The sequence below is a fragment of the Notechis scutatus genome, chromosome 2 (assembly GCF_049901735.1).
Source record: "Notechis scutatus isolate UNSWTSFEM ecotype Mainland chromosome 2, rNotScu1.2, whole genome shotgun sequence".
NCBI lineage: Eukaryota > Metazoa > Chordata > Lepidosauria > Squamata > Elapidae > Notechis > Notechis scutatus.
In genome coordinates, this window is record NC_142010.1 from 236897688 (window position 1) to 236913616 (window position 15929).

Here is a 15929-nt window from a genome sequence, read left to right on the forward strand (position 1 = left end):
ATTGTTTGAGTGCACTTTATTTTAAAAAAAGTACTAATCTACATTACAGTCTTCCTATTTTCCTATCCTATTTTCGTTAGGATAATTGGCCAACCTAGCCTAAAATTTGCCAAACTTTAGTAAGCAGTATGCAATTGCTTGGTTTTTAATTGGTCTAGTGTAAATACAGCTCATCAGTGCATAATGGCTTTTGCCAGTAATTATGTTTATTTGACAAGCAGATATAGTAGAAAATAGAAATAGAAAATATTCAGAATTGAAAGATAGATATGAAAATAACTGTGTGATTTTATTTATCTTGTTTGGCATCAGGAAGATCTATGTATCACAGTTGCCTCGGACCGTGAGATAGAAAGTATATACATTTAATTAATAAAATTTGAAATAAATTAGGCTTCTCCATGTTTGAAAGATTGCTCTCTCTCCTCCCCCCCTTCCTTGCTCTTAAGGTTCATTTGGATATTTTTAACTTCTTTGTGGCCAGACTAAGAACAAAGAAGCATAAAAGACTTGGGTGTGAGAGAGAACAGACTTCCCAGAAAATGTCCAGCAACTGTGCTGCTGTTTGCCTGTCTATTTAATTTCTCTCCTCAGCTAGCACCCAACATTGACTATAAAAACTGTGCTGAAGTGTATATTTTAAACCCATCAAACTGGGTACAGTTAAAAGAAATAGTGTGTTCATATTAGTAACAGCCGCCGCCACCAATGAGCTGTGAGCAAAAATAAATAAAATAAAATAAAAATAAAAATAGTGGCCATGATAGAATAATAGACGTTCTGTAAAAGTGTATTAAAAACAGGAAGTTTTAATTGTGTCATTAACGTTGACATCTTGACTTTTTGACTAAACCCTGCAAATACCCATTTAGATTTTAATCTAAATATAAGGTCATGTGGGAAAATGAGATCTGTCTCTTGTTGTGCCAACAAGAATGTGCTGTTTGTAAGGTGGATAGCATTAGAGAAAAAGACTTCACAGACAATGGCAGTCCCATCACTCCATCTTCAAAAAGATGGCATGTTTCTTTCTCATTAACTCTGACGTGTTGTTCTCATGCTAAACTGCCAATAAAATGATAAAACTCAATAAAAAAATAACTCAATAAACTCAAAAAAAAAATCAGTAGAATGTGACCCTAGATTTCAGGGCTGTTGAAAACCCAAGAAAATGACATCAAATTAGTCTTTTGTTTCATCCTGCGTTTTTCTGCTTTCCTTGTATTTCAACATTTTAACAATAAAACATGGATTGTTAAAAGAAAAAGAACTCCAAAAAGCAAAGGTAGAGAGACTCTAGGTAAGGGAGTTTCTTTCTTCTCCCTTCACAAAAGCCAGCCAAAAGTACGGTAAAGCTTGAAGTAGCTGAACTCGGGTTAGCATTCCTGCTGCTTCCCAATCTAGTTCAGCCTTCCGCCTACAAATTGACAATGAGTGAAAGCCCCAGCTTCAGATTTTTGAGCAAGGTCGATTCTGTAATTCTTCTCCCCTGTACAGTTAATGGGAGCGATAGCAGCTGGAAGAACATTTGCCGTGGGTTGTGTGTAGGTTGCATTAAGGATCAGCATTTTAAGCACACCATTTCAACATTGATGCAGAACCTATTTAGATTTCAGCTGCGGACATGTTCGATCTTGTTCAAAATGGAGCCTCTTAGAATCTCTCCGCAAAAGCTGAGAACTGCAAGAAATTTAACTTGCTTAGATGACCTTTGCTGGAAAAGATTGTTGCTGACACTTTTTCAGAACAATGGCTCCTTGTATATTAGTGATGACAATGTGATATAAGCATAGGCAATCTGTTTTAGTGAAGGTTATGAACTCCTCAGTCCCTAATATTGCAATTATTTAGACCTAATTTAATATTTGCTTCATCACTGGACTTGCAGCAACAGTTATCAGCCAGGAAGAAGCCAACTGGAGCATCAGGGAAAACTTTGGACATGTTGTTCCATATCAAAATTTTCCTAATCCTGGAAAAAATGGATTTAAATAGAGTGAAAAATAAGTATAAAATCAGAAAGCAACAGAAGAGGGAAATGCAGAAGAGAGAATTAGAACTAGAGAGACAAGGGGGTAAAAAGGGGAGGGAGAAGATGAGAGGGAAGAAAGAAAGGAAAAGAAGTTATAAAGGACAGAAACAAAATATAGAGAAACAGGGCCTATTCAGAGATAATGGGTGAACATTTAATGAAAAATGGGATTCTGCAAAGGTACATAAGATAGTATTGTTATATTAGAAATAGAAATAATTTTAGAAAATATGCAACAATGTATGATTAAAATGTTTGATAAAATAGCTATCGTAATTCAGTGGAATGCTTGTCAATAAATAAATGTAACAAAATGAATATTTAATGATTTACAAAACATATGTGAAGAGAAATAAGGGAAAAATTAATTATGAAGATTATACGTGTCTTTAAGGAAGTATGATATTTAATTGAAAAGAAATGTTAAAGATGTTAAGATTTTAATGATTATTAATGACAGAACTGAATTGGAATGGAATGAGGGTTTATAATTACATATATTTATAATCTTTTTTAAAAAAAGAATATAGTGTGTATTATAAGAATGTACCAAGCAGAATTCGATTGGAAGTTATGTATTATGTATTATATTGAAGGTCATAACCTTAAGGTATATATTGAAGTTTAAATAAGAGTTGAATGGATGTAATTAAAAGATATAAAGGTGTCATACTCCAATTAGTAACTACAGGAGAAAACAGAACAGACAAAAGTATAAATATAATGATTTGAATTGAGATGAGATAATCAAAATAAAATTGAGAGAATTAAAAGAGGGGAAAAACTATATAGAAAATGTAGAATAGTATAAGATATGGAATAGAACACAAAAATGAGCATGAAATTGCATTTTGTGTCTGTATAAAGAAGTTCAACCCGGGACCATGCTATTTTCAAAAAAGATGTTTTACTTGTATTTTGTATGGGTGAAAACCCAAATAAAACTTTATTTAAAAAAAAAATTCCTAATCCTGGAAAAAATGGATTTATTTCTATTGCCCCTTCATGTTCTAGCTTATAAATGCAAATGTAGCCAATTTGGAAGGTTTTTTAACATGGAGTCTCATTCTTCAACCTCACTGGGTTGTTTTTTGACATCATGCCATAAACTACATGTTAAGCCTCTGAGTACTTTGGATTAGAAAGTGAATAGGACCTAGACCATGTGTATGTACCCATTAGCCTCTGTTGACAACTCCCTAAATCAAATGTATCTTTTCCTAGGATCACATGCAGTTGTGAAGAGAAACTGTGTGATCCTGGGAAAAGCCGCTTTAAGCTGCTTTAATGAGTTAACAGCAATTCTATAAGGACACTCCCTGAGTGTCCTGAAACATCTATTTCCGTAGGGTTGTGGTAGCACTTCAAATTAAAATGCACATAACCTTTAATTCTTGCAGAAAAAGAATAAGTAGTGGGTCTCTCCAGAGAAGGTGTCCTTTGATCACAGTATCCCTGAGTTGAAAGAAGCAAATTAAGCCACTGATTTCTTAAAGTTCCTTCTCTGACCATGTTTCTATCCATGCACATAAAAAGGGACAGGCTTCAAGTCTGCCCATCACTTTGACATCATTGATGTATTGCAGACAACTCTTTCTATTAATATAGCTCATCAGTCTGGAACCCACATTACGTATCTGAAATGAACACAGTTGAGAAAGTCCAGAAATATTTCACAAGAAGAGTTCTCCACTCCTCTACTCGTTGCATAATACCTTATGCCACCAGACTCGAAATTCTAGACCTAGAAAACCTAGAACTACGCCGCCTTCAGTCCTATCTAAGTATAGTATATAAAATCATACATTGCAATGTCCTACCTGTCAATGAATACTTCAGCTTCAACCATAACAACACTAGAGCAAACAATAGATACAAACTCAAGGTTAATCACACCAAACTTGATTGCAGGAAATACGACTTCAGCAACAGAGTGGTCAATATCTGGAATACTGTACCTGACTGTGTGGTTTCTTCCCCAAACCCTAAAAACTTTAACCTTAGACTGTCTACTATTGACCTCACCCCTTTCCTAAGAGGTCTGTAGGGGGCGTGCATAAGCACACCAATATGCCTACTGTCCCTGTCCTATTGTTTCTTTTATATTTTTTATTTTTCTTATATGTATCCATGTATTCATAACTAAGTTTTTACTTATACCTAATATTACATTTTAAAACTCTTTTTTTCATATGAACAGAATAACAGAGTTGGAAAGGACTTTGGAGGTCTTCTAGTTCAATTCCCTGTTCAGACAGGAAACCCTATATCATTTCAGACAAATGGTTGTCCAATCTCCTCTTAAAAACCTCCACTGTTGGAGCACCCAAACTTCTGGAGGCAAGTCATTCTATTGATTAATTGTTCTCGCTATCAGGAATTTGTTCCTTGTTTCTAGGTTGGTTCTCTCCTTAATTTGTTTCCATCCATTGCTTCTTGTCCTGCCTTCAAATCCTTTGGAAAATTTGACCCACTTAGATATTGGAACACTGCTTTCAGGTCACCCCTTGTCTTTCTTTTCATGAAAGTAGACATACTCAATTCTTGCAACCGTTCTTTATATTTGTTAGTCTCCAGTCCCCTAATCATCTTTGTTGCTCTTCTCTGTACTCTTTCTAGTGTCTCAACATCTTTTTTATAACGTGGCGACCAAAACTGGATACAGTATCCCAAATATGGTCTTACCAAGGCATTATACAATGGTACTAATACTTCACATGATCTTGATTTTATTTCTCTGTTAATACAGCCTAGGACTGTGTTAAGTTTTTCTTTTTCTTTTGGCAGTTGCAGCACACTACTGGCTCATATTTAAATGATTGTCCACTAGTATTCCAAGATCCCTCTCACAGTTCTTCAAGTCTTCCTGTTCCAACATACACACTCTTGAGCCAGGAGTTAAGTAATACTTTGTTTTCTTTGTCATTTGTTAGTTTTTGAGTTGCAAATGACAGTTCCTTCACCAATCTCCACTTGTTCTCAGCTTCACATTTTTGATGCTATATCTATAGATCAGTGATAACTCAACTGTTCGTTTGCTAACTGTCCCATTTTTCATTTCCCATAAGCATCCTTTCTTATTCTTAAATCTTCACTAAGCATTCTGTTCCATTACATTGGCTTTTTTGTTTGTCCTCTAATTTTTCTTCAATTGAATGAATCCAGTAGTTTTTCTGCCACCCTGCCACCAAAGGATTCTTTGGAAGTCTCAAAGCTGAACTGAATAAACATCACGGGGCAGTAGTATCTCAAATTGCCCCTTGGCTCTGTTGAAAGATTGTGTAAATTTGATTATGCTGCATGACGATCAAACATTTCACCACCAGGACAAGGCCAAAGTACAACTCGATCAACGTAATCACCTTCATTTGAATTGTTGGCTTTGGTAAGCTGAGAAAAGGTTGTCTTCCTGTACGGAATAACTTACAGTATATTGATCTAGTCTTCTGAGAGAAAGGGAAACTTAAGGTCACGGGGATAGGGTGCAAAAGAAGAAAGAGCAGGAGAGGGAAAGAGAAAGTAAAAAGTCTGTAGAGATTCTCAGTCACCGGGTCATGGTTGTCCCAAAGATGCTTTTTCAGGAGGCAACTGGACTTTCTTGTTTTTTCTTTCAAAGACATTTCACTTTTCATCCAAGAAGTTTCTTCAGCTCTGACAGGATAGTGGGGAATGGAAGGATTTATATTCTGGTCATTTGCATCCTTTTAGAGGTTCATTGAAACATTTGGAGGTTTATCTCTGTCCTCAAGGTCACCTGAGTAGTGCTCCTGGTTTTTTCCTTGTATACAATTTGGGATGAACACCCTTTGAATGGTGTGAGAATAGGAATGGATTTCCAGAGAAAAAAAATGGAGGCTACAGGAACCAGGAGCACTACTCAGGTGACCCTGAGGACACAGATAAACCTCCAAGTGCTTCAACCACCCTCTAAAAGGATGCAAATGACCAGCTGTCTGCAAGGAATATAAACCCTTCCATTCCCCACTATCCTGTCAGAGTTGAAGAAGCTTCTTGGATGAGAAGCGAAATGTCTTCAAAAGAAAAAGCAAGAAAGTCCAGTTGCCTCCTGAAAAAGCACCTTTGGGAAAGAGAGAGCACTGCTTACATACAAAAAAGATGAGTTTTGCATTTAAAGTTTCCCTGGACTGGAGAATAATCCAGACTAGTCAAAAATACCTCTATGAAAGTCATAGTTTCAAGAAGTAGCCAGGTCTCCTGTTCAGCATAGGTTTGTGTGCCCCACAAAAAGCTGGTCATTTGAAGGTGTTCCTGGATTCATAAGAAAAAGGCAGGGCTATCTTGAGCGTCTTTATTTGTTATTCCAATTGCATGCATTCTTGGGAAAAAAATACTTCAAACAATAGAGTATGGTCTAAAAACCTCAGCTTGAGTACTGCAATGTACCTTTTCCCATTCTCAGAACTTCAGTGAATATAAAACTTGATAGCCATGTTTGTTTGAAGGATTCAAACTGACCACATTACAACTGTGTTAAAAATTGTTTATCTGCACCCTATGGCAGGTTTGTTGCCTCATCTGACTTTATATTGTTAAAATGTTCTTTTAATTAAAACTGTTTAGTGGGAACATGCAGAGCAAGCACACTTTTGGAATACTTTCCAATCCCTTTACTAGCTGTGGTCATAGAAAGCATCTGTATTGTAATGTATTCCATATCTGTAGGGATTGTGGGTATATTTTCTTCCAAGGGACTAAGCAGGAGTGCTCTGTATGTGTGTTTGTGGGTAAACATCAGAAGGTCTCACCAGGACATACATAAGACCACCAGTTCCAGGACTCAAATAATGCAATACTTAGAATCTATAGCACTCATTCAAATCAAGGTATGGACCCAATACATAAATGATATCTTTCTCATAATAAAAAAGAACATCTAGAGAAGACACATGAAAAGAACTACTATAGCCCAACCAACAGAAGCTGTGAAAAAATACTTTCATACATCAAAAACATGTCAGAAACCAGATCAAGCCAAGTCAAAAAGTGAATTTCTGAAAGCCTGACACTCAGACAAATTGACCATCAACATCTACATTCAAAAGAAACAATCAAAAAGTCAAAAAAGGAAAAGAAAGGAACAAAACACCTCCTTGACAGCAATCAAAACGGAGATGAGCAGAGATTAACACTAAGATTAGTAATAGACCAACAATAAAGAAACAAACAATACCCCAATGAGAGAACTACCAGCTCAGACAAACAAATTAATAGTAAGCAACAGCCTAATCAAGGAACCACCAGAACAGGAGTGGGATGCAAATATTTTTACTACCAGTTCTGTGGGTGTGGCTAGGTGAGGATGGCTAGGTGGGTGTGGCCATGTGACTGGGTAGGCGTGGTTTCTTTGCAGCCCCTCCCAGCGTTCCATTTTTTTGCCTCCTAGACCTCAGGGAAGCCTCCTGGATGAAGCAGTAAGACAGTGAGGGGGATCCCGGAACAGCTGATCATCAGAAGCGGGGGAAAAAAGAAATACCAGTTCAGCTGAACCAGTAGCTGTTTTTTTACTACCAGTTCACCCGAACTGGGACAAACCGGTAGAATACCACCACTGCACCAAGACCATTCCCACCAACACTGACAGGCCAAACCACTGGCATATTAAAAGAGAGCAAACCTCACTCCTTTCTAGCACAGTTGAGTTGAGCTACAAATATTTTCTTCTATTGGTAACTAGATGGACAGAAAGACAGATTCCTTAGCTCATCCACATAATTTTTCCAGCTTCCTCCTAAGCTAGAACGAATAAAAGGGTGGTGTGTATCATTCTGTGCAGAAAATGTCAGCTTCCAATATAATTGCTTTTATTTTTAGGAATGCTTTTGTATGGAAAAACAGAGCAGGAGGGATGCAGGAAACATCCAGGATGGGGGAACACAAGTGAATTGAGGGGGTGACAAATAGCATTTCAGTAAATCAATGCTTTGCATTTTAATTCTTCAGTGCAGTCATTCTGCAATAATTTTGGAAATTCTTGATGTAGAATCTATGCAGTTTTCAAGGATATCTTCCATAAAATAACATAACTTGTCTTGTTCAGGAAGTGATCCCATCCCTGAACATAGCAAGAAGGGATCAACCTAACACCGGTTTCTCCTATTCTCAATCACTGTGATGTTAAGTGAAACTCTAATAAGAGTGTTAATCAGGAATGTGGGTTTTATTACAGTCCATACATCCAAAAACTTTTGTAGTTGTAATTCAGTAATATCAGGAAAGTCAACATTTCCTCAAAATCTACATAAAACCTGACGAACATCTGAAGAGCTTGTTGTCAGCATCTCCTGTCAATGGAATTAAGAAAGTTTAGGAAAGACAACGAGATTGTAGCTGATGATACACTTGAAAGGTAACTGGTGAATTCTTCCTAATTTTGTTCCAATATTTGTTCTATTGTACTTAAAGATGTTCAGCCAGCTGGTCTCAAAATGATTTAGGAACTTATTGATTCAAATAATTTATTTTGTGTTAGCATTATTCATTTTAAGATAAATGAGACCAACTTTCATATAGTCTGTATCACTTTTCATGACCCCACTTTGCGACTTCCACAGTATTTTTATTATTATTGCCATGATCATCGTGATCAATATCTAGTCTGCATAGGAGCAGTCAACTATCAAGGAAGATGCTGCATTTTAATGGGCATTTAGATATGAAATATGCAATGAAATTCCTGTTCCACATAGTGACAACAGGTGAATATGCTTGTTGTCTGCACTCTGGATTTCAAAATGTATTGTTGCAGGAAACTAAATATCTCCAATACTCTCTCTGTGTAGAAAAACTTAAGGAAAACATCTATAGTGGCTTTTAAAATAAGTTATTGCAATAACAAACAATAATAAACACATTCCCCTCCTGCCTCCCCTCCCCATTATAGCACTTCTTTAAAGCATCCATTGAATTCATGGTTCTGAAATATACTTAGTCCTTTAGGGCTGTTAGGAACCATTTGGATTTTCGACTTCATGGGTTGCCTAGCACATGGCAATGACAAACAATTAACACATTCTGAAGATCTTTCATGGATGTTTCTAGTAATCCTGGGATTCAAATGTTATTAGACTTCCAAGAGCTTTGGAAAGTTCAAATTTTTCCTGCCTGTGTTATCCTTTCCCAGGGCATCAACAGCTGTTTTCCTTCTAATAGCTTTGTTCCAGCAGCCTTGTCCTAGTTTGTCTCCATAGAGTTTCCAATGGCCTCTACAGATTCCTCTGTGGTTACAAATTTAACTTTCTCTTACACTGAATATTATGCATAGAAGAAAAATAAGGGCTGGTTTAGGGGAGCAAATTACAGTACAGGGCAAATATGAAATTCAGATCTGTGTTGTTCTGTCAACTTGGGCTGAGTGGACTTCAGCAAAATCATCATTTTAAATTCAAAACTAGGTTGAAATAAAGATATGGCAATAAAAATATGCCCAAATGGCATGTTTCATACCACCTGCTTTTGTTTGTCAAACAAAAAGTCTCAGCTTTACCAGTACAATGACCACCCAGTGAGAGTGGGATTTGATACTTCATCAGAAGAAACCATGCTTGTCTTATAACTCCCATAGCTGGGACTAAATCCTTCCTTGTGGCCATGGTCTTAAACTCCACTAATTACAAGCTTTTCCCTCTCTCATTTCTGAACTTCTTGGATGAATTTCCCCATACATTCATTAAACAAGGCATCTTGTTAAATTTACCTGCAAAGGACACAAAACGTTGATAGAGAGCAAATCATTCTGTATAAGCCTGTCTTGACAATTTTTTCCCCTTCTAAAATTGGAACTGGCTCTCTAAGAGAATTTTCCAGGGTGAATTTCAGTTAACTGGAGATTGACTTGAGCACTTATGCATAGTAAAGCATACCCCTCAGTCTAGCCATTGGGATAACTTAAAAATAGGGCCATGGATTCAATTGTGCACCAGTTAAACATACGTTAAATAGCAATCCAACAACAGCTACTGAAAGGATACTATCTATCACTGAGTTTGGTCACCAAAGTTTTTTTTTCCAAAGAAATGCATGGTTTTCTAAGCTCAACTTGGAAATCTTTCTGCATCACAGTGAATGTCAATGAATGAGAGTATGGTAGTTACAATCACATTTCCCAACTCCTTTCGTCCAGACTATGAAGAATTGCCTTCTTTCCCCAGGCACCTTGAATAAAAGCAGGTCCTGGCAAGGACTCTCTCTGGAAACCAGCATAGTCAGACACTTGAGATGATGCAAATTAAGTTCACCAATATCTGAAGGATCACCAGTTTCTTTCCATTGTCCTAGCGGAAGAGAGCAGTTATGCAACCTGAAGACAAGCATCATAAAAACATTAGAGATTAAATTTCAGCTTTAGAAATTAAAACCTGCAGCTGTATGGCTATACTTGAAAAATACCACTTTTCAATTCTGGGTGAAGGAGACATGGCAAATCAAAAATGTGCAGGACAATGAAGTATAATGATACTAATATAATTACTACTCCAATTAACACAAGAGCTTCAATTCGTCAAGAGCTGGTAGTAGAAAAAGCAGGCACTTTTCACCAATGATAAATTGAATAAGAAGTCCAATTTGTGTCTAAGCTAGTGCGGCATTTTGGAACTCTGCCACATGGTTGGGGACAATACTCCCACAATTGGGCAAGCAAGCATTTCCCAGCAAAAACACATTTTAGGTTTGCTACCAAACTTGATTGGCATGAGAAAGCTTCCAGCACCTCTGGCCAACAATAGAAAGAAGTTAGTCATGAATGTCATGAAAGTCTCCATTCATTTGTGAAATTCACTAGATTCACTAAAACCACTTTCTCTTAGCACCATCAATTTCAAAGGGATGTTATTGTGGGAATAAAATAGTATTTAGCAATAGCACTTAGACTTATATACTGCTTTATAGTGCTTTACAGCTCTCTCTAAGTGGTTTACAGAGTCAGCATATTGCCCCCAACAACTTGAGTCCTCATTTTACTGACCTTGGAAGGATGGAAGGCTGAGTCAACCTTGAGCCTGGTGATATTTGAACTGCCAAATTGCAATCAGCTGGCAGTCAGCAGAAGCTATAACCACTGCACCACAGAGACTCTTAAAAATGGGAGGACAACTCTCTTAAAATCTCAAAGGAAAGGAAGGTTAAAAGTTTAATAACAAACAATGAGCCTGCTCAATGTCACAGCAAACATACTTCCTTACTTGCCTCTCAAAAAAAGGAAGGAATCTGTTCTTTATCTTGCATCTTATTTGCTGGACTTAGGCAAAGTCAGATAAACCAAATTTAGCATTTTTAAGATATTTGGACTTCAACTCCCAGAATTCTCCAGCCATCACTGAAGTCCACACATTTTAAAGTTGGCAAGTTTGAAAAACACTGGACTAACACTTACCAACATAAGAGGTGGTGAACTTATTCTTCATAACCACTTCTTTAAGAACAAAATTCAGTCATGTCTCAACATGGACAAACGTTGTGCGATGATAGCAAAAATAATACTGGGATAAGCTGCTTTTGATCTAATCTAGGGTTTTTCAGACTGTTCCATGGAACTCTTGGGGTTATGTGACAGACTGAGGTAAAAAAAAACCAACCCCAAAGCATGTACAAACAAAATATTCACTTGAAGGTAGCTAATTTTCTACCACTGCAGCTTTGCCTTTGGGCTGGGAATTGGGTTGGGGATTCTGAGATATTATATTTTAACCAGTGGGATCCACAGCCTGAAAATGTTCGAAAATCTCTGGTCATTATTTCTTATATAAATCACAATTAGCTAAGTTTACATATTGTGCTAAACCATAAAGCAGACTTTAAAAATTACAGTATCCAAGTGACCACAGATAACTCTCTTCTGCCAAGTTTCCTGTTCTGTTAAAAAAAGGACATTTAACTTTTAAATAAAATTACTCTCAAACAAAATGCCAGCTTCCAGCATTATCTTCTTTTTAAAGAAACTACTCAAATCCTTGAAAGATCTCATAAAATTTCTTCAAAAATAAAAATGATGGGCAAAGGGCAGTCCGGGTCTTTTTTTGGAATTTGACTACTTGCCAAGAAAAAAACCCTGAATCTATGCAGGCTAAAGGGTGAGAGCTAGTATTCTAGTAAATTGAGGATTTGTAAGTAGTAATGGCTACTGTGAAGCGACGTGGAGGCTCAGCAGTTAAGACACTGAGCTTGTCAATTGGAAAGCCAGCAGCTTAGGTTTGAGACTTGAGTGCCATGTGATGGAGTGAGCTCCCATCCTCGCCCAGCTCCTGCCAACCTAACAGTTTGAAAGCATGCAAATGCAAGTAGATAAATAGGTATCACTTCAGTGGGAGGGTTACAGCTTTCCATGATATCATGCTGGCCACATGACCACAGAAATATATTCACACAGCACTGGCTCAATGGCCTTAAAATGAAGATGAGCCCCACCATTTATAGACAGCAATGACTAGCAGAGTAAAATCTGCAAGGGACGACATGTCTACTGTGGCAACTATTTTGTGACTAAGCAAACTGTCTCCAGCAGAGTAGCCATAACTTCTCAAAATTCAGATATGTTCACCAGTTCAACAGTTGGGGACTCTTCTCCATCATCATCTTCATCAGCTCTTCTTCTATATAGCTTCAAAGTAGAGTCTAGTTCACTGTGCTGCTTTATCTTGTTGTATCTAGGACATTATTTCATTAAATTCCATATGGAAAGAGTCACTTGACTGTGCACTGGATTTTGAGGGGTAAGACATAATATGTTCAAAATCATGAACTTATTACAGTTAATAATCTTTGACTTATGATTAGCTGTTTAGTGATTGTTCAAAGTTATAATGAATCTCCCAAGAGATACTTAAGCCCCGGTTTCAAAGTCCCATCTGCAGCCCCCATATGGGTCATGTGATCACATTTGGGATTCTTTGCAACATCCCATGGTCATGTGACTGCAACGTTTGACTTTTTTTTTTTTAACCAAAAACCAGCCTTTACTTCTGACTGTTGGCAAAAAAAAAAATGCCCCTTGGGTATAATGGGTTCATTTTATCTACTGTAAGCACCACAAAAAAGGTCATAAAATCGAACACAGCTATGTGGTAACCTGTTTATTGACCACCATGACTAATGATTGTAATTCTGGGCTCAGTTATGGATGTAAGTTGAAGACCAGCTGTAAAAGAAAAAGTGCTGGATGGGTAAGGAAACTAAGGAAACCCAGAAAAAAAAAAAAGAATTTCCTGTATAAATTCATGGAACTAAATTCATGGCACCAGAAGAAAAGTCAAATACAAACAAGGATGTCCCAGAAGAGGAGTGATAAACTACACGCAATCTAAGCATAGAGGGTGTGTTCTGGTCAGAGAGAATTGGCAGTTATGTAATTTCTGAATCAGATGTCTGATTGTACTGATTTTACTGTCTCTCACTTCCATCTTTTCCTGTGGTAGAGAGATTGCTGTTCTTTGAATCCTTACCTAAACTTTTAAGCTCCAACACCAATAATGCTTTCATGGTAATTTAGCAGGTGAAAGGATCAAGTGAGAAGCTATAGGAATAAAGTATTTTAAGGCTTAATGAAACGGAAAACAAAAAAAAAGAGAATTGAATACACACCATTTCAAATCATGAAATGCAAATGCTCTGTAGAGGCTGTTTCCTCAGATATATTAATCTTTTAAATTTAGCTGGGATAAATGGGGCAACTAAATAAAATGTAGAATGGTCTTTGTCCTTAGTGTCTGTTCATTTAAGCACTACTGTCTTGTTAATGTCAGAGGTCTAACTCAGTATGTGAAGCATAGGCTGGATTCTCACATTGTACTATGTATGTTGTTAATGACAGTTCATTGAATAAGCTACAATGGCTAGGATCACACTGCTAAGTCATAGATCATGGGTTGCAAACAGGGGTGGGATTCAAATTTTTTAACAACTGGTTCTGTGGGCATGGCTTAGTTGGTGGGCGTGGCTTGGTGGTCATGTTATTGGCTAGCGTGGCCAAGTCAATATCACTCACATCGAGGCACGCATCTCCTTGCCTGGCCTCTCATGACTGTGGGGATGCTGCAACAGTTGTAAGTGTGAAAAATGGTCATGTCACTTTTTTCAGTGCCATTGTAACTTTGAATGGTCACTCTACACAAGCAAAGTACCAGCAAAAGAGGGGGGAAAAACTCCAGAGTCGTTCCTGAGACAGGAAGTCTAGTCCTGCCAAGAACGGAATAAGGGTTAATGGAGGGGCAGTTTCTGTAAGCAACACCAGAATGTTTCTTTCCTGCCTTTCTTACAGGATTAGGCCAGTAATTTCTTCTAACAACTGGTTCTCCGAACTGCTTAGAACGTTAATAACCGGTTCTAGCGAATAGGTGCGAACTGGTAGAATCCCACCCCTGACAACATGTGCAACTGGTGCAGGCCATGGAGAAGAACTGGGATAGCTTTCTGATGAATCTGAAGATAAAAAAATAATAATTTGGTTCCAATACAGTATGCACATTAACCAGTGGTGGGATTCAAATAATTTAACAACCGGTTCTCTGCCCTAATGATTTCTTCCAACAACCAATTCACCAAACTGCTCAGAAAGTTAACAACCAGTTCTCCCGAATTGGTGCGAACTGGCTGAATCCCACCACTGACATTAACATGCATAAACATGCGAAAGAAGAAATAATTTCACTTTTGTTTTTTGCTTTTAATATTCTCTTAGAGCAAGAAAATGTGTGTGTGCATTGTTTCCTGGTTGGATGGGAACCCTAGTATCAAGAAGATTGTCAGGGTTGTTTGTCAGAGGATGGAAGTATTTGACTACAGGTTTATTAGAATTCATTTCATAAAGGGCTTGTTTCAACAAGGACTTAATAGCTGGTATGTCTCTTTCTCTCATATGTGAAAACAAAACTACAAAGCCAAATCAAATGTATACTTATTATTGAACCCTATCACATATAGATTCTGAACTTTCAAAAAACAAGAGAAAAAAATTATGAATAACCCAAGATAACCTACTGAGTTCATCACTGAGTAAAGACTCAAATTGAGAACTCTTTCAGTTTGTGTCCCAAACACTAAGTTACACCACCTCTGCTAGGATAAAGTAGCAGTAACAATAGCACTTAAACTAATATGCTTCTTCACAGTGCTTTACAGCCCTCTCTAAGCGGTTTACAGAGTCAATATATTGCCCCCAATCTGGGTCCTCAAAGTAGTTCTATAGCTATCAAAGGTATTTTCTGTCAACTCCCGATTCTTAATTGTCAGGATTTTTTAAAATTTTGAATTAGTTAATATTGATTTGAATTATGACAGATTATAATTGTTTTATGCTGTATTATTAAGTCACCTTAAGTGCTAACAATAGGCAAGATAGGATTTGAATAACATTTAGCAACTATACTAATATAAGATTCCTGTTACTGAGGCTGATGTTTCTTTTATCAAAAACATGTTCTTTGACACTGAACTATGTTTTATCAGTCCTTGTTATCTCTTCGGATACTGCTCCCCTCGTTCCATGGTAGGAAAAATGGCTATTTTTTTCCATATAGAAACCTCAGGAAAACAACCCTGGGTTTATTTTGGAATAAAAACAAAACAAATGGTATCTAGAAAAGGTTGGCATATAGAAGACATTGATAGACCCAATTGGGGCATCTCTCTGCCCTAAAGCTTCTGTCAACCCTGTTAGGAAACTTGGATAGGCTTACCATAAACTGCCAGTCCAACCAACCATATTATAGCAGAGATACAGAACTCCTTCGTGCTATCTAGTGGTCATCTGGATTTTTTCACTCGTGTGTAATCCCCCCTCCCCACCCAAGAATCTCTCCCTTCCCCACTTAAATACTAGTCATCCTGTTATATACAATTTGTATGGAAATTTGTCAGATTTCAAAAATGATGTGTCAGTAAATGA